The sequence below is a fragment of the Arvicanthis niloticus genome, chromosome 20 (genome assembly GCF_011762505.2).
Source record: "Arvicanthis niloticus isolate mArvNil1 chromosome 20, mArvNil1.pat.X, whole genome shotgun sequence".
Classification (NCBI taxonomy): domain Eukaryota; kingdom Metazoa; phylum Chordata; class Mammalia; order Rodentia; family Muridae; genus Arvicanthis; species Arvicanthis niloticus.
The window spans coordinates 580,047-598,876 of NC_047677.1; the positions used below are offsets into that span (position 1 = coordinate 580,047).

At 49.5% G+C, this 18,830-nt stretch overlaps 1 pseudogene; it reads right to left on the minus strand.

Annotated features, from left to right (window-relative positions):
- Nucleotides 1–12,382: 12,382 nt before the first annotated feature.
- On the minus strand, nt 12,383–15,031 carry LOC117724663 (Y-box-binding protein 3 pseudogene; annotated as a pseudogene).
- Nucleotides 15,032–18,830: the final 3,799 nt, after the last annotated feature.

Below are 18,830 nucleotides of genomic sequence, written 5' to 3' on the forward strand. Positions count from 1 at the left end.
GGAAGTCTTCCCCACAGTCCACCACAGGGTAGTCCTTCCCACTATTCACAAATGAATGTCCACCCCACTGTCGACGACCCGGATGTCCTCCCAACTGTTTACCACAGGGATGTTCTTCTCAATCTCCACCAAAGTGAAGTCCTCGCCACTGTCAACTACACGGATGTGTTCCCCACTCTCCAGCATAGGGACATCTTCCTCAGTTTACAACACAGAGATGTCCTCCACTCTGTCCACCACAGGGACATCCTCACTGTCCAACACAGTGACATCCTCCTGTTCACAACAGGGATGTCCTCTTTACTGTCAACTACAAAGATGTCCTCTCCATGGTCCACCACAGAGATGTCCTCCCCATTGTGCACCAAAGGGGCCTCCTCCAAAATGACAACCCAAAGGACATCCTCCACACTATCCACCACAGAGATGTTCTTCCCACTGCCCAACTCACGGACGTTCTCACCAATGTCCACCACAGAAAAGTCCTCTTGTGTATCACAGGGACGTCCTCATCACAGAGATGTCCTCCCCATTGTGCACCAAAGGGGGCTCCTCCAACTGTCCACCACAGAGATGTCCTCCCCACTGTCAACCACAGAGAAGTCTTTCCCACTGTCCACAACAGGGGCATCCTCCCTACTTACCACCACAGGCACAACCTCCACTCTGTCCACCACAGAGATATGCTCCCCACTGTCTAACACAGGGACATCCTCCACACTTTCCAACAAGAGATCATCCTCCTGTTCACAACAGGGTCTTCTTCCCAACTGTCCAGAACAGATATGTCCTACCCACTGTCCAAAAAGAGACATTCTCCACAATGTCCACCACAGGAACTTCGTCTTGTGCAACACAGGGACATCCTCCCCACTGTCCACCACAGTATTGTCTTCTGTCTGTCACAGATATGTCCTCCACAGTGTTCAGCACAGGGACGTCCTGCTTACTTCCCACCACAGAGACGTCCTCCACACTGTTCACCACAGGAATGTCCTTCCAACTGTCCACAACAAGGATGTCCTCCTGTGCACCACAGGGACATCCTCCCCACTGTACACCACAGGAAAATTATTGCCGTTTTCAGCCATAGAAACATCCTTTAACTATCTACCACAGGGACTTCCTCTGCATTGTCCACAATAGGGACATACTCCAGTGTACCACAAAAATGTCACCACCACTCTCCACCACAGTGGTGTCCTCCTCACAGACCACCACAGGGTCTTCCTCAACACTGGCCACCACAGAGACCTCCCCCCCACTGTCCACAACAGGGACCTCTTCCACACTGCCCACTACAAGGAAGTCCTCCAGTGCATGACAGGTACATCCTCTCAACTATCTACCACAAAGATGTTCTCCCCACTACCCACTGCAGTGATGTCCTCCTCACTGTCCACCATATGGAAAACCTCCCTACTGTCCACCACAGAAACGTCCTCTAACTGCCAACCAGAGGGACATCCTCCAGTTCACTACTGGAATGTCCTCCCCACTGACCACCACAAGGACATCGTCTGCACTGTCCACCATAGTGAAATTCTCCTCACTGTAGACCACAGAAACATCCTCTCCAATGTACACAACAGGGATGTCCTCCCCACTGTTCACCTCAGGAAGGTCTTCCCCACAGTCCAACAAAGTTATTTCCTCTTCACTGTCCACAACAGTGTTGTCTTCCACACTATCCACCACAGAGATGTGCTCCCCACTCTAAACCACAGGGATGTCCTTCTCACTTTCCACCACAGGGATGTCCTCTTTATTGTCCACGACAGTGATTTGGTCACCAGTGACCACCACAGGGATGTTCTCCCCACTGTTCTCCACCAAAAAAATCTTTTCCATTGTGCACCACAGGGGTGTCCTCCTCACTTACACCACAGGGATGTTCTCTTCACTGTCCATCACAGGGACATCTTGTCCCCTATCCACCACAGAGATGTCCTCCCCACTGTCCACCACAGGTATTTCTCCTGTGTATCACATGGACGTCCTTCCTACTGTCCACCACAGTTGTATCCTTTTTACTCATCACCAAAGGACGTTTTCCTGTGCACCATAGTTATGTCCTCCCCACTGCCCACCACAAAAACATCCTCCTCAATGTCCACCACAATGAAATTCTCCCTACAGTCAACAACGGGGACATCCTTCCCACTGTCCATCACAGGGAAATCTTTCCCACTGTCCAACACGATGTCTTCCTCAATGTCGACCACTGTTATGTCCTCCCCACTGCCCACCACATGGACAACCTCCCCACTGTCCATCACAGAGACATCCTCCTCGCTGTCCAACACAGACACATCCTACACACCATCCACCAAATGGATGTACTCCCCACTGTCCACCACAGGGAAATCCACCCAACTGTCCACCAGAGGAATGTCCTTTCAATTGTCAACCAGAATGATGTCCTCCCTACTGTCCACCACAAGGACATCCTTCCCACAGTCCACCACAGGGAAATCCTTCCCACTGTCCTCCACAGGTAAATCCTCCCCACTGTCCACAACATATACATACCCCTCATTGTCCAACACAAGGATGTCCTCTCCAATGAAAACCACAGGAACATCCTCCTCACTGTCCACCACAGGGATGTGCTCCCCATTGTCCACCACAAAAAAGTCCTCCACACTGTCCAGCACAGTTATTTCCTCCTCATTGACCACCACATATATGTCTTTCTCACTGTCACCACAGGGATGTCCTTTGCACTGTCCAGCACAGGGACATCCTCCAAACAGTTCCCCACAGGTACGTATTCTTGTGCACCACAGCAAACTCATCTCACTGTCCACAAAAAAGTTGTCCTCCCCACTGTCCAAGACTGGGACATCCCCCCCATTGTCCAAAAACAGGATGTCCTCTTGTGCACCAAAGTGACATCCACCCCACACTCCACCACAAGGTCCTCCTCCTTTGTATCACTAGGATGTCCCCAACACTGACCCCCACAGAGGTGTGCTCCCCACTGACCACCACAGGAACATACTCCACACTGTACACCAGAGGGAAGTCCTCCTGTTCACCACGGGGACATCCTCCCAAATATCCACAACAGGGACATCCTCCTAACTGTCCACCACAGAGATGTTTTCTGCACTGTCCACCACAGGGACATCCTACCCACTAGCCACAACAAGGACATCCACCCTACTGTCCACTACAGTGAAATCCTCTCCACTGTATGCCACAGGGATGTCCTTCCCACCGTCCACCACAAGGATGTCCTCCTCACTCTTCATCACAAAGAAATCCTCCCCAGCATCCACCACAGAGATTTCCTCCCCAATTTCCACCACAGGAATATCCGCTTGTGCACTACAAGGACATCCTCCCCACTCTACACCACAGGGGTGTCCTCCTACTGACCACCACAGTGATATTTTCCTTACTGTCCAACACAGATATGTCCTACTCACAGTCCACCACAGGGATGTCCTTTCCACTATCCACAACAGGAAAGTCCTTCTCACTGTCCACCACAGAGACATTATTTCCACTGTCCACCACAGGGATGTCCTTTTGTGCACCATAGAAACGTCCTCCTGACTGCCCACCAGAAGGATATCCCCCATTGTCCACCACAGGGACGTCCTTCCCACTGTCCACCACAGGGATGTCCTCAACACTATGCACCACATGTACATACATAGCACTTTCCACCATAGTGATGTCCTTTTAACTGTCCACCGCAGAGACTTCATCCCAACTGTCCACCACAGTAAATCCTCCAAACTGTCCACCACAGGGTTGTCCTCCCCACTGTCCACCAATGGACATCCTCCCCACTATCTACCACATGGGTGTCCTCCCCACTCTACCACAGGAACATACTTCTCACTGTCCACCACAGGTACATCCTTTTGTTCACAACAGGGACATACTTTCAACTGTCTACCAAATACATGTTCTTTCCACTGTCAACTACAGGGATGTCCTCCTCACTGTTCATCACAGAGATGTCCTCTGCACTATCCACAAAAAGGACGTCCTCTTACTCTCCACCACAGGGACGTCATTCTGTGCACCACAGGGATGTACTCCCAACTGTCCACCACAGGGATGTTCTCCCCACTGTTCACAACAGAGAGGATCTTGCCACTATCCACCACAAAAAATCCTTTCCACTGTCCACCACAGGGATGTCATCCACACTGACCAGCACAGCGATGTACTCCTGACTGTAAATCATAGGGATTTCCTCACCACTCTCCACCACAGGACATCCTCTTCACTGTACAACACAGGAACATCCTGCTTACTCTCCACCACAGAAATGCCCTACCCACTGTCCAAAATAGAGATGTCCTCCCCATGTGCCACCACAAGAAATTCTTTTCCACTGTCCTCCACAGAGTTGTGCTTCCCACTGTCCAGCACAAGGATGTACTCATCACTGTCCAACAAAGAAAAATTTTCCCCACTGTGCACCACAGGGACGTCCATCTCACAGTCATACACAGGTATGTTTTCTGTACTCTAAACCACAGGGATGTCCTTTCCATTGTCCACCAAAAGGACATGCTCCCCACTATCCACCACAGGATCATCCTCCTCACTGTCCACTACAGAAAAGTCTTCCCCACTCTCCAACACAGGAAAGTTCTCCCCACTGTCCACGACAGGGATTTCCTTTTAACTGTCAACCATAGTGTCCTCACATCTGTCCAACACAGATACCTGCTCCCCAGTGTCCAACACAGGGATGCCCTCCTCACTGTCCACCACAGGGATATACTCCCCACTGTCAACCCCAGAAACATAGTCCCCACTGTCCACTAATGGGGCATCCTCCATATTGAACAACACAGGGACATCCTGCATGCTGTCTGCCACGGAGATGTCCTCTTCCCTGTCCACCATAGGGACATCTTCTCCACTGTCCACCAGTGAAACTCTCCCCTCTGTCCACCAAAGGAACGTCCTTTCCACTGTCCACCATAGAAACGTCCTCTTACTGACCACCACAGGGACATCCTTCTATGAACCACAGGACGGTCCTCCGCAATGCCCACCACAAGGACGTCCTTCCCACTCTGACCACAGTGAAATCCTTCTCACTGTACACCATAGGGGTGTACTCCTCATGGTCCACCACAGGGAAGTCCTCCCCATTGTTCACCACATGGATGTCCTCCCAACTATCCAGCACATAGGCGTCCTCACCACTGTCCAACACAAAGCCTCCTCACTGTCTATGAGAGGGATGTCTCTCTCACTGTCCACCAATGTGAAGTCTGCTCCACTGTCCACAACAGGTACATCCTCCTCACATTCCCCCACAAGGATGTCCTCACCACTGTCCACCAAAGTGATGTGCTCCCCACTCTCTACCACAGGGACATTCTCCACACTGTCCACCACAGAAAATTCCTCCTAACTATCCACCACAAAAAGTCTTTTCCACTGTCCACCAATGGGAAGTCCTCACCATTGTCCACCATAGGAATGTCCTTCTCACTGTCCATCACAGGAATGTCCTCCCCACTGTCCACCACATGAAAGTCTTTCCCACTGTCCAGCACCGTGATGTCCTCCCAACTGTCCACTACTGGGAAGTCCTCCTCACTCTCCAATATAGCGATGTCCACCTCATTGTTCACACAGGGATGTCTTCCTAAGTGTCCACCACAGGGATGTCTTCTTCAGGATCTACCACAGGGAAGTTCTTCCCTATGTCCAACACAGGGACATCCTCCTCAATGTTCAACAAAGGGAAATCCTACACACTGTCCACCAGAGAAACGTACTTTTTTGCAACAAAGCAACGTCTTGCCCACTGTCTACCACAAGTACATTCTCCTGTGCACCACATGGACGTTCTTCCCCCTGGCTGCCACAGGGACAATATACTCCACTGTCCACCACAGTGATTTCCTATACATTGTCTACCATAGGGACACCCTTCCAACTGTCCACGACAGGGACATCCTCCTCATGGTCCACCACAAGGAAGCCTTCCCCAATGTCTATCACAAGGATGTCCTCCCCACTGTCAACCACAGACACGTGCTTTTACTGTCCACCACAGACATGTGCTCCCCAGTGTCCACCACAGGGAAGTCCTCCCCACAGTCCAATATGGACATCCATCTCATTGTCCACCACAGGGATATCCTCATAACTGTCCACCACAGGGATGTCTTTTTCAATATATACCACAATAAAGTCCTCCCCACTGTTCAACACAGGGATGTACTCCTCACTTTCCACCACAGGGACATCCTCCACACTGTCCACAACAGAGATGAACTCCTGTGAAACACAGCAACATTCTTCTCACTGTCCACCACAGGGAAGTCTTCCCCACTGTCCACCACAGGGATGTCCTCCCCACTTTTCACCACAGACACGTGATCCTCACTGTCCACCACAGGGATGTACTCCCCACTCTCCACCACAGGGAAGTCCTCTCCAGTATCCAATATAGGAACTTCTATATCATTGTCAACCATAGAGAAGACCTCCCCACTGTAAATCACTGGGACTTCCTCCACATGTCCACCACAGGAATGTTATCCCCACTCTCTACCTCAGGGACATCATCCCCACTTTCCAACACAGGAACGTCCTCCTGTGCAATAAGGAATGTACTCCCCATGGTTCAACAGAAGAAAGTCCTTTACACTGTCCATGACAGTGAAATCCTCCTCATACTTTGCCACAAAGACGTCCTCCTCACTGTCCCCTAGAGTCATGTTCTCCTCTGTGTCACTACAAAAAAGTCCTCCCCACTCTCCACCACAGTGATATCCTCCACACTGTCCACCACGGGGACATGCTCCCCATTGTCCACCACAGAGACATCCTCTTCACTGTCCACCACAGAGAAGTTCTTCAAACTATCCACCACAGGGATGTCCTCCTCACTGTCCACCAATGAAACGTCCTTCCCACTGTCAATCACAGGGACATCCTCACCACTGTCCACCATAAAGACCTCATCTTGTGTCCCACAGAATGTCCTCCCCACTGTCCACCACAGGGGTGTCTTCCCCTTTGACCATCACAGGGATGTCCTCCACACTGTCCACCATAGGTACATCCTCCCCACAGTGCACCACAGTGATGTCCTCCACACTGTCCACCACAGTGACATCCTGCACACTGTAAACCAAGGGAACATACTCCTCTATACCACAGGGACTTCCTCCCCACTGTCCACCACAAGGGCATCCTCCCCATTAACCACCACAAGGTCGTCTTCCACAGTGTCCAAGACAGAAATATCCTCTCCACTGTCCACCACAGAAAAATCCTACCTACTGTCTACCACCTGGATATTCTCCCACTGTCCATCACAGGGACGTCCTCCTGTGCACTTTAGGGACATCCACCACACTGTCCAACACAAGGATGTTCTCCCCACTGTCCACCACAGGGTCTTTCTCCCAACTGTCCACCACAAGGTCTTCCTTCTATGTACCACAGGGACATCTTCCACAGTGTCCACCTCAGAGAAATCCTACTCAACGTCTACCACAGGGACATCCTACCCACTGTCCACCACAGGGATGTCCTCGTGTGCAACAAAAAAATCCTCCTCACTTTGCACAAGGGCATTTTCTGCTCTGTCAACCATAGTTAAATCCTCCCAACTGTCTACCACAGGGACATCATCCCCACTGTTCACCCCAGGGATGTCCTTTTCACATTCCATCATAGAGATGTCCTCCATACTGTTTACCACAGGGATGTCATCCACACTGTCCACCCCAGGGATATTCTCCCCAAATTCAACCATAATATGTCCTTCTCACTCTCCACCCCAGAAAATTCCTCACCACTATCCACCACAGGAACATCCTCCCCACTGTCCACCACAGGGAAGTCGTTCTTATTGTCCACCACAAAAAGTACTCCCTAATGTCCACCAATGGAAAGTCCTCACCATTGTCCACTACAGAGATGACTTTCCCGCTGTCCACAACAGTGATGTCCTCTCCAATATTCACCACAGTTATGTGCTCCCAACTGTCCACCACAGTGATGTCTACCCCACTGTCTACCACTGGGAATTCCTCCCCACTGTCCATTATACTGACATCCACCTCATTGTTCACACAGGGATGTCTTCCTAACTGTCCACTACAGGGATGTCTTCTTCAGTGTCCACCACAGTGTCATCCTCCTCACTGTCCACCACAGGGAAGCCTTCCCCAATGTCCACCACAAGAATGTCTTTCCAACTATACACCACAGAAATGTCTTCCCAACTCTCCACCACAGGGACATCATCCTCACTGTCCATAACAGGGAAGTCTTCCCCACTGTCCAATATGGACATCAATCTCATTTTCCACCACAGGGATGTCTTTTTCAATGTCCACCACAAGGAAGTCCTCCACACTGTTCAACACAGGGATCTCCTCCTCACTTTCTACCACAGGGACATCCTCCACATTGTTCACAACAGGGAAGAACTCCTGTGCAACACAGCAATGTCCTCCTGACTGTCCACTACAGGAAATTCTTCCCCACCATCCACCACAGGGATGTCCTCCCCACTTTTCACCACAGACACATGCTCCTCACTCTCTACCACAGAAATGTCCTCCCCACTGTACACTACAGGGAAGTCCTTCCACTGTCCAAAATAGGGATGCCCATCTCATATTCCTCCACAGGAAAAACCTTTCTTCTGTCCACCACAGGGACTTCCTTCTCATTTTCCACTACAAGGATATCCCCACTCTCCACCTCAGGGAAATCCTCCCCACTTTACAACACAGGTATATCACCCTGTGCAACAAGGAATGTACTCCCCATGGTTCAACACAAAAACATCCTTTACAGTTTCCATGACAGTGAAAACCTCCCCACTCTTCAACACAAAGAATTCTTCTTCACTGTCCTCTAGTCATATCCTCCTCCTGTCAACTACAGAAAAGTCCTCCCCTCTGTCCACCACAGGGACATCCTTCCAACTGTCCACCACAGGAACATCTTCCCCACTGTCCACCACAGTGATGTCCTCCCAGCTGTCCAGCACAGAAACGTCCTCTCCTTGGTCCACCACAGGGACATGCTCCTCACTGTCTACCACAGGGATGTCCGCCCCACTGGCCACCACAGGAAGTCCTCCCCACGATCCACTACAGAGACTTCGTGCTTACTGTCCATCACATTGAATTCCTCAATAATATCCACCACAAAGACATCCTCTACACTGTCCACGACAGGGATATCCTCCTCACTGTCCACAAAAGGGATATTCTCCTCAGTGTCCACCACAGAAATGTCCTTCTCAATGTCCACCACAGTGACATCCTCTCCACTGTCCACCACAAAGACATCCTCTGTTTTCCCCAGTGACATCATCTCCACTGTCCACCAGAAGAGCATATTTCTGAAAGACCACCACAAGGATATCCTCATCACTGTCCACCACAGAACATTTTTCCCAAGTGACCATCAGAGAAACATCCTTCACATTGTCCACCACAGGAATGTCCTCCTCACAGTCCACCATAAAGAGATCCTTTCCAATGTCCACCACAGGAATATTCTTCCCACTCTTCCATCACAGAAACATCCTCCCCACTTTCCACAAGAGTGACGTTCTCCTCACTGTCCACCACAGAGAGTCCTCCACACTGTCCACCTCAGGGAAGTCCTCCCCATTGTCCACCACAGGGATGTACTCTTCACTGTCCACCAAAGAAACATCCTTCCCACTGTCTACTACAAAAACATCTTCCACACTGTCTGCCATAATGACTGTAGGGAAAAATGGGGCTGGGGATCCCAGGGTTCCTCCCGCCATGCTGTGAGCAGTCTGCTGAGAATGCTCTGGGTTCCTCCAGCTGGAAGTTATGCCCGGCTGCTCATTAACTAAAAGCCTCTCCCCAGCTCCTCATGGTTCCTCATGGCAGGGTGGCCACAACACACAAGGAAGTCCTTGGGTTTCCAAAAACGGTTTATTTACATGGCGGACGGTGGATGTATCTGAATGCATACCCCCTCAAACCCAGGATCAACCTGAGTTAAAAGGGGGAGGGGAGAAGGAGGAGGAGCTGGGGAGGAATGTTTAATAGGCTCTACCTCTGGCCTTCAGGTACCTCATTAATATGTAAATCTCTCTAGGGCCTGTTCAAGACCTCCACCTGTGTACATGACTGAAGGGTGAAGGTGGAATGGAAATTAGACCTCATGTTAGGCCTGACATTCTACTCTCTTTTCTTTCATAAATAGAGGGGCGACTCTGCATCATCTGTAGACTGTAAAGTGTAGGACTGTGTGGAATAGTCTGGAATCTGGGAGCATGGGGAGGTAATTGCCATCCCTGACTGGCAATATCTTGTTGGGTCCTACCCCCGCTACCTCAAACCCAGAGCTCTATCAAGGGGTCCTAGGAACAGAGCTGAGCATTCTACCATCCCTCAAAGGGTCTCCGGGGTTCAAAGCTCGTTCAACCAGGCTATGTCTAAACCATCTCTTCACGGCCCAACATCTCACTCTTTTTTAGTGAAAATTTTGGATGAAGTGGTCAAAAAAGAAAACACGATGTAGGTCATAGAGTGTAGCACAATTAAGCCAAAGGGTAAGGGGAGCTGGGAGTGGGGGTTAGGAACACAAGGGATAATTGAAACAATTGAACACAGGTGGTACAGTTTGAGGGTAATAACATCTGATTAATTTAAATAGACATTATGTTTTTCTCACTAACATGCAACTTTAGCTATGTGACTTTGGCAAAAAAGTTCATCTGCAGCTGGAAGGTCTGGATCTGTCTTCTGTAGTGAGTGTCTCTGGGTTCTAGCGTGTATCTCTGGAGTCGAGTGTGGGCCTCTGGATCTCAGCATGTTCTGGGGTCTTCAGTTAGATGAGATGGCTGGAAGAAGGCAACTTGGTAGGTTTCAGGAGGTGGCACTGTCTCTGGATCTCATCGTGTCTTTGGAGTCTGCAGTCAGATGAGGTGGCTGGGAGAAAGCAGCTTGGCATCTAAGGCAGGTTCCAGAGGATGGAGTGGACTCTGTTGGATCTGTGGGCATACCTGTAGGATAATCACAGTAGGGAAGCAGCATCTCCAGCAGGGAGATGTCTGTAAAGGCTGGATATGGAGCATTAAATTGCTTGGGAACAAGCACATCATGGTCTGTCATTAAGATCCTGGAAAAGCAAAGGTGTTTGAGGAAACTTTAGTCCTGGAAGGTATATTTTAGTCTGTTTTTGGATGGCTAAGGGAGAAAAACAATGTTAATTTTGTATCTGAGATTGGCAGCAACAGTTTACCTGTATAAGAAATTAGTTGTTAATTAAGACTCAAGAAATGGTGATCAGCACGTTGACTTAAACTGTGGAAGGAAATTAGATGGCTTTTAAACCTTAAAGAAATTATAAAGGTTGAAAAAATAATGTTGGACTTATATCACGAGTATTAAAGAGAAAAGGCAGCATTAAAATAAAAAAATAACAAAAATTTTGGTTGAAAAACACAAGCATTGTTGCTCTAGGTGTTCCTGTTAGAAAGAAAAGGAAACGTTTGAAATTTTTGGTTGAAAAACAGGAACGTTTGTTGTAGGTCCTACTGATGGGGAGAAGCAGTAATGGCAGGTTTAGAAGCAGTGGGGAAGGGCCTTGCTCTGCCATGTGGTGTCTGGGTGCTCTGGCCGAGAAGACTTGTATTCCACCTTTTCTTTTTCTTAGCTGGTAAATTTTAAATGTAAAGAAGAGGAAAGGCCAACTTTGAAGAAAAGTTTAAGGCAAGCAAGTAGCATTGGGGAGGGCTAAGTGTCAGAAAGAGTGAGAGTCTGTGTCTATGGGAAAGACACGTGGAAGCTGGATTGGAGTCAACAGCTCCTGGGGTAAGCTAGCAGGTGGCCTGGCATTTTTAGCCACTTGAGGAAGAAATTGTGAGAAAGGCTGGCTGAGGAACACAGGGCTGGGTAAATGGTCTCAGTCAGCCACAAATGACAGAGAAAAGGGGGGAAAGCCTATGTTAGCAGGCAACACTGAAGTTGGTGCTCCTGAGAGCTTAAAACAAAAGACTAATCTCTCACCTAAGGAAAGAGTCTTAGAAGGAGGGTCACAGCAGGTACTGTGACTTGAAAGACAGCTGTTGTCTGTTAAGGAGCCCTCTTTGTGGAGCTGGGAAATGGGCAAAGTGGAGGCTAGGGAGTAGCCACAATCTTGCCCTTGAGCTGAAGAGCACATGGAGAGGGAGAGACAGAGAGAAAGAGGAAGAGGAGTTAAAGTAGAGAAGCTGACCAGGAACACATGGAGAAAAAATGGGACCTAGTCTTTTGAACTAGGCAGGAGCTAGTGGTAGCTAAAAATGAGAAGAAGCTAGCAAGGAACATGTGGAGACAGAAAGAGAGGGGGAGACAGAGAGAAGCCTGCCTAGTCTTGTGAACTAGACTGGGGATTACTCACTCTCCTGGAGTTTCGTAGAGAAGTTTTCTGTGGGCAACAACTGGGGGGGGACACTCTTAGAGCTTGGTCTTTCCATGTCCTCTACCACCTGTAGGGAATGATATAGGTTTGTGCATGGGTGAGTGGGTCCCCTGCAGAAGCTCGGGCAGTAGGTTGGATTTCGATGGACCTGGAGTTGTGTTCTCTTGGGGACTCCGTCTTTCATCTCTCCAATCTCACCAGCATTATGGGGAAGTCCAAGGCGCCTGCCATATCGGCGCCGGTCAGCAGCATAGTGACTCCCTTCTACTAGATCTCCATCTGGGCCAGTCAAATTTGTTGCTTTAGGACCCCCTTTTTCTGCAACCACATCAAACTCTACAGTTTCTCAATCCCCCACACTACGCAGATACTTGTGTGGATTATTCTTCTTGATGGCATTCTGGTGTACAAACATAACTTCTTTGGTGTCATTTCGGTTTATAAATCCATATCCATTTGACATTGAACAATTTGACAGTGCCAAGGACTTTCTTTTCTGTGCCCTTGCTGCCTGTGGAAGCTGATGAGGCCTGGGCTGCCCCGGGGCTGTGTCTCCACCAGGGCTCCCTGTGAGCAGCCTGGCGGGCGCCAGGGCCTGGGGCACACCGATGGCCATAGGGCTCTTAGGCACTGGGTCTGGGGGTGCCACAGATGTTGCAGCGTTGGCTGCGGCCTTTGGTAGTGTGGTGCCGCTGCTGGTGGTCCCGTCCACCTTGCTCTTGTAGCTCGAGGGCAGGGCATGCGAGCACTCACAGTCTCTCTGTGTCTCCCAACCCCAAGGACGGCAGGTTGTAGGGCATTCATCCTTCCAATGTCCTGCCTCTCCACATTTGAGGAAGATTTCTTCTGTTTTTATTGCTGCCACAAATGCCTGAGCTATGGATGCAACCTGGTTTGATGGGGTTCCTATTTCTTTGGTTGCTACAATCCACCTATAGTGATCCTCCTCCCAGAGACCCTGGCAAGCTAGCCTAGACTCAGAAGTCATGCCTTCCCAAACAATGTTTTTTAGAAGAATGTCTCTAGCTGTGGGGTTGGAGATTTTTCTTTCTAAGCTCATTTTAGTTCTGAGAATAAAATCTGATAGGGATTCTCCAGGCTTCTGATGAAGGGAGAGCAGGGAGTGGGCGGGGTCTTGTGACCCTGAAGGTTGAATAATCGTATTCCAGGCTTGAATGGCACAGAGATGGACCTGGTCATAGTATCCTGCTGGCTGACTTGCCTGTTGTGCCCCAGTAGAGAAATATTCCTGGCGAAAGAGTTCTTTAAAACCCTATGGAGTGCCATCACCCCTTCCCTGGTTTTGCCTGACTTGTTTAAGACACTCATCACGATAATAGGCTTCCCACTCTAGGAACATTGGGTCAAGAAGGGCAGAACGGCAAATATCTCTCCAATCTTGGGGGGGGGGTGTTTAATTTGACAATATGGATCTGAAGGAGGGATTTTGTCCATGGTGCGTGAATGCCATCTTCCTTCACTGCCTGCCTGAGTTCTTTTAGGTCGGAGGCTTGGATTGGGTACCAGTTAAGTGGTTTAGCTGGAGTAGGGTGGATATTAACTGGGAATGTTCTAGCAGTTTGGGTTTTATCTAAGGATGTTGAAGGTTTGCTACTTTTGTGGTTAAGAGAAGGGGGAAGGGATTTATCTCTCTTTGGTTGGGAAGTAAGTGGGGAGGCAGGGGAAAGCTCCTTTGGTATTTTAATGGAGTCTTGCCTTTGGATGGGGGAGGGAGGGACAGGAGGAGCACATGGTTTCATTTCCTCCAAGGCATAAGGGGGAGGGGTGGGTGTATGGATTTTATTTCTCTTATTAGTTGGGTAAGGGCCTCAAAGTCTGAAACAAGGTGATTTTTGGGACCATGATATTTGGGTTCATTTGACTGAGGGGCCCCAGGAGCTGTGATGTTGTTCTCAGTTTGTCCTATTTTTGATGGTCCTATACACTGCTGAATTGCAGCTAAGATCGGCAAAAACTCACAAGGGGGTTTTTATCTCTGTTTTTGATAAGGGAAGCTACTTTTCTCCATGAGTCTGGACTGTAAATATTACCCTCTGCCATGCATGGTGCTATATGAAGAACTTCGTCCCAAAACAAGGAGGCTTGCTTTTTGCCTATTCTTATCCCGTGGGTCTTTAGTAGGGAATATATTTGCCTGGACTGAGGTGAACATTTACGTGAGGTGGAATTTCCCATGATAGAAAAGAGGAGAAATGCCTTTTCCAATGGGAATGTTCCCTTGGCCTGTTGGCTTTTGGGGGATTCCACAATAGTCCAAGAGCGCCAAGCCTTCCCGCAGATTTAAGAACTGGCAACAGCCCGAATGGCTTTTTAAATGGCTGCTGCGTTACCAGTTTTCTTTTTTTTTTAAAGGGAGTCTAGATAGAGAGTCTTTGCCAATGCCCATTGTGGGCTGTCGAGATTTAAGCAGAGGCCACGGAAGCCTTGAACCTGCTACCTGGCCAGAAGGTAGCAAAAGCTCCTTTAGCGTACTTAAATCTGCGCAATGGCTTCTGACTTAAACACAGGAGGAAAAACAGATTGCTTGTTTCAAGAGGTCAGGGCTTACCTTTCTCGCAGAATCAGTGGCTGTGTGTCTGTGTGGCTTCCAAGGCTCCATGTTTGAGGCACCAGATGTAGGGGGAAAAATGAGGTTGGGGATCCCAGGGTTCCTTCCGCCATGCTGTGGGCAGTCTGCTGGGAACACTCTGGGTTCCTCCAGCTGGAAGTTGGGCCCGGTTGCTCATTAACTAAAAGCCTCTCCCCAGCTCCTCATGGTTCCTCATGGCAGGGCGGCCCCAACTCACTAGGAATTCTTTGGGTTTCCAAAACCGGTATATTTACATGGCGGACGGTAGATGTATCTGAATGCCTACCCCCTCAAACCCAGGATTGACCTGAGTTAAAAGGGGGAGGGGAGAAGGAGGAGGGGATGGGGATGAATGATTAATAGGCTCTACCTCTGGCCTTCAGGTACATCATTAGTATGTAAATCTCTCTAGGGCCTGTTCAGGACCTCCACCTATGTACGTGACTGAAGGGTGAAGATGGAATGGAGATTAGACCTCTTGTTAGGCCCAAGGCCCAACAAATGACTTCATTTTGAGTCCCACAAAGATGTCCTCCCCACTCTTCACCACAGGGGTGTCCTCCCCATTGACCACCATAGGGATGTCCTCCAGACTGTACACCACAGGTACGTCTTCTCCACTGTGCACCACAGTGATGTTCTCCACACTGTCCGCCAAAGCGACATCCTCCACACTGTACTACACCATGGGGACATATTCCTGTATACCACAGGGATGTCCTCTCCACTGTCCACCACAAGGATGTCCTCCTCAATGTCCACCACATCCTCATGTGCACCACAGAAACTTCTTCTAAACTGTCCACAAAAAGGACATCCTCCCCACTGTCCACCACAGTGAAATCCTCCCCACCGTCTACCACAGGGATATTTTTCTGTGCACCACAGGAACATCCTTCCCCCCTTTCACAAGGATGTCCTCCCTACTGTTCACCACAGTAAAATCCTTCCCACTGTCAAGCACAGGGACGTCCTCCCCACTGTCCACTACAGGTATGTCCTCTGCACTGTTTACCACAGAGTCATCCTACTCAACATCCACCACAGGGATGTTCTACACACTGTCCACCACAGGGACATTCTCCCCAATGTCCACCACAAGGACATCCTCCAGTACATTACAGGAAGGTCCTCCCCATGGTCGATCAAAAGGACGTCCTCCGTGCTGTCCACCACAGTTACAACCACTCCACTGTCCACCACAAAGATGTCCTCAGCACTGGCCATAACAGGGATGTTCTTCTCACTGTCAACCACAGGGAAGTCCTCCCTCCTGTCTACCACAGGGACATCCTCCCCAATGTCCACCAAAGGGATGTCCTCCCAAATGTTCAACACAATGACATCATCCTCATTGTACACCACAGTGATGTACTCCCTATCTTCCACCACTGGGACATCCTTCTCACTAATCACCATGGCTATGTCCTCCCGACTCTCAACCACAGAGAAGTCTTTCCCACTGTCCACCACAGGGACTCCCTACTCACTGTCCACCAGAGTGATCTGCTCCCAACTGTGCACCACAGTGATCTCCTCTCCACACTCCAACACAGAGAAGTCCTCCCACTGTTAACCAAAGGGATGTACTTTCCACTGTCCACCACAGGGATATAATCCCCACTGTCCACAACAGGGATGTCCTTCACACTGTCCACCAAAGAGATGTTTTTCCCAGTGTCAACAAAAGGGACGTCCTCCTCATGGTCCAAAACTGGAATGTCCTCCCAACTGTCTACCACAGACATGCCCTATCCACTGTCCACCACAGAGAAATTTTCCTGTGCACAACAGGAATATTCTGCCCACTGTCCACCACAAGGAATCCTCTCCACTGTCTACTACAGTGAAATCCACCCCACTGTCCATTACAGGGACGTTCTTCTGTGCACCACAGGAACATCCTCCTCATTGTCCAAAAGGAAGTTTTTGCCACTGTCCACCACAGTGAAATTTTTTTCACTGTACACCACAGGGACGTCCTCCCTACTGTGCACAACCAGGACATATTCTCCATTGTCCACCACAGGGATGTCCATTTCATTGTCCAACACAGTAACATCCTCTCAACTGTCCACCAGAGGGACTTCCTCCTGTGTAGCATAAGAAAATCCTTCATGACATCATTATGGCAGAGAGTTGGGAGGACATCTCTGTGGTGGACAGTGAGGAGGAGATCCCTGTGGTGGACATTGTGTAGGATGTCCCTGTGGTGGACAAGGGGGAAGATTTCACTGTGGTGGAAAGTGGGTAGGACGTGCTTGTGCTAAGCTGTGGGGAGGATATTCCTGTGGTGAACAATGGAAAGAAATCTGTGGTGGAGAGAGGGAAGGCCTTCCCTCTGGTGGACAGTTGGGAGGATGTCCATGTGGTGAACAATAGGATGTCCTTGTTGTGGATAGAGGAGAGGACGTCCCTGTGATGGACAGAGGAAATGACATCTCTGTGGTGGACAGTGGGGTGATTTTGCTCTGGTGCACAGGAGGTCATCACTGTGGTGAACAGTGTGAAGGATCTTCCTGTGGTGAACAATGAAATGGACTTCCCCATTGTGGACTGTGGGGTGGACTTCCTTGTGCTGAACACTGAAGAGGACATCCCTGTGGTGAAAGTTAGGAGGATATCCCAGTAGTGGACAATGAGGAGGACATCCCTGTGGTGGACAGAGGGGAGGGTTTTTCTGTGTTGGACAATGGGGAGGTCATCTTTGAGGTGGGCAGTGAGTAGGACATCCTTGTGATAGACAGTTGGGAAGACTTTTCTGTTGTGGACAATGGGGAGGATATCCCTGTGGTTTACAGTGGGGATGATATCCCAGTTGTGGACAGTGAGGAGGACGCCCTGTGGTTGACAGTGGGGAAGTTGTCCATGTGGTAGACAGTGAAGATGATTTCTTTGTGTTGGACAGTGGGAAAGATGTACTTTTGGTAGATACTGAGCAGGACATCCCTGTTGTGGACAGTGGGGATGTCATCCCTGTCATCGACAGTTGTGAGGACAATTATTTGGTGGACAGTGAGAAGGACATTCCTGTTGTGGACAGTGTGGACAATATTCCTGTGGTGGACAGTGAAGAGGATATCCCTGGGACGGACAGTGGGGAGGACATTCCTGCGGTGCACAGTGATGAGGACATCAATGTTAAGGAGAGTTGGGAGGACTTCTCTGTGGTGGACTGGGCAGAAGACCTCCCTGTGGTGGACAGTGGTGAAGGATGTCCCTGTGGTGGACAGTGTGAAGGATGTCTTTATGGTGGACAGTGGGGAACACTTCTATGTAGTAGAGAGTGGGGAGGACATCACTGTTGTGTACAGGGAGGAGGAGGTCCTTTTCGTGAACAATGGGGAAGACGTACTTGTGATGGACTGTGGAGAGAACATCCCTGTGGTGTACAGTGTGTAGTACATTTCAGTGGTGAACACTGAGGAGGATGTCCCTGTTCTGGACCCTGGGAAGGATGAACCTGTGGTTGACAGTGGGGAGTACAACTATATGGTGTACGTTGGAAAAGATATTTGTGGTGGAGATTGGCAAGAATATCCCTGTGATGGAGAGTGGGGAGTACTTCTTGAATGTGAACAGTGAGGAGGACATTTCTGTGGTGGACAGTGGTGAGGATGTCCTGGTTGTGCATAGGAGAATTTCCCTGTGTTACACAGTGTTGAGGACTTCCCTCTTGTGCACAGGAAGATGTCCCTGTGGTGCACAGTGGGAAGGATGTCCCTGTGGTGAACAGTGGAAAGTACATCACTGTGGTGGACATTGGAGTGGATGACATTGTTGTGAACAGAGGTAAGGACGTCCTTGTTGTACATAGGAGGATGACACT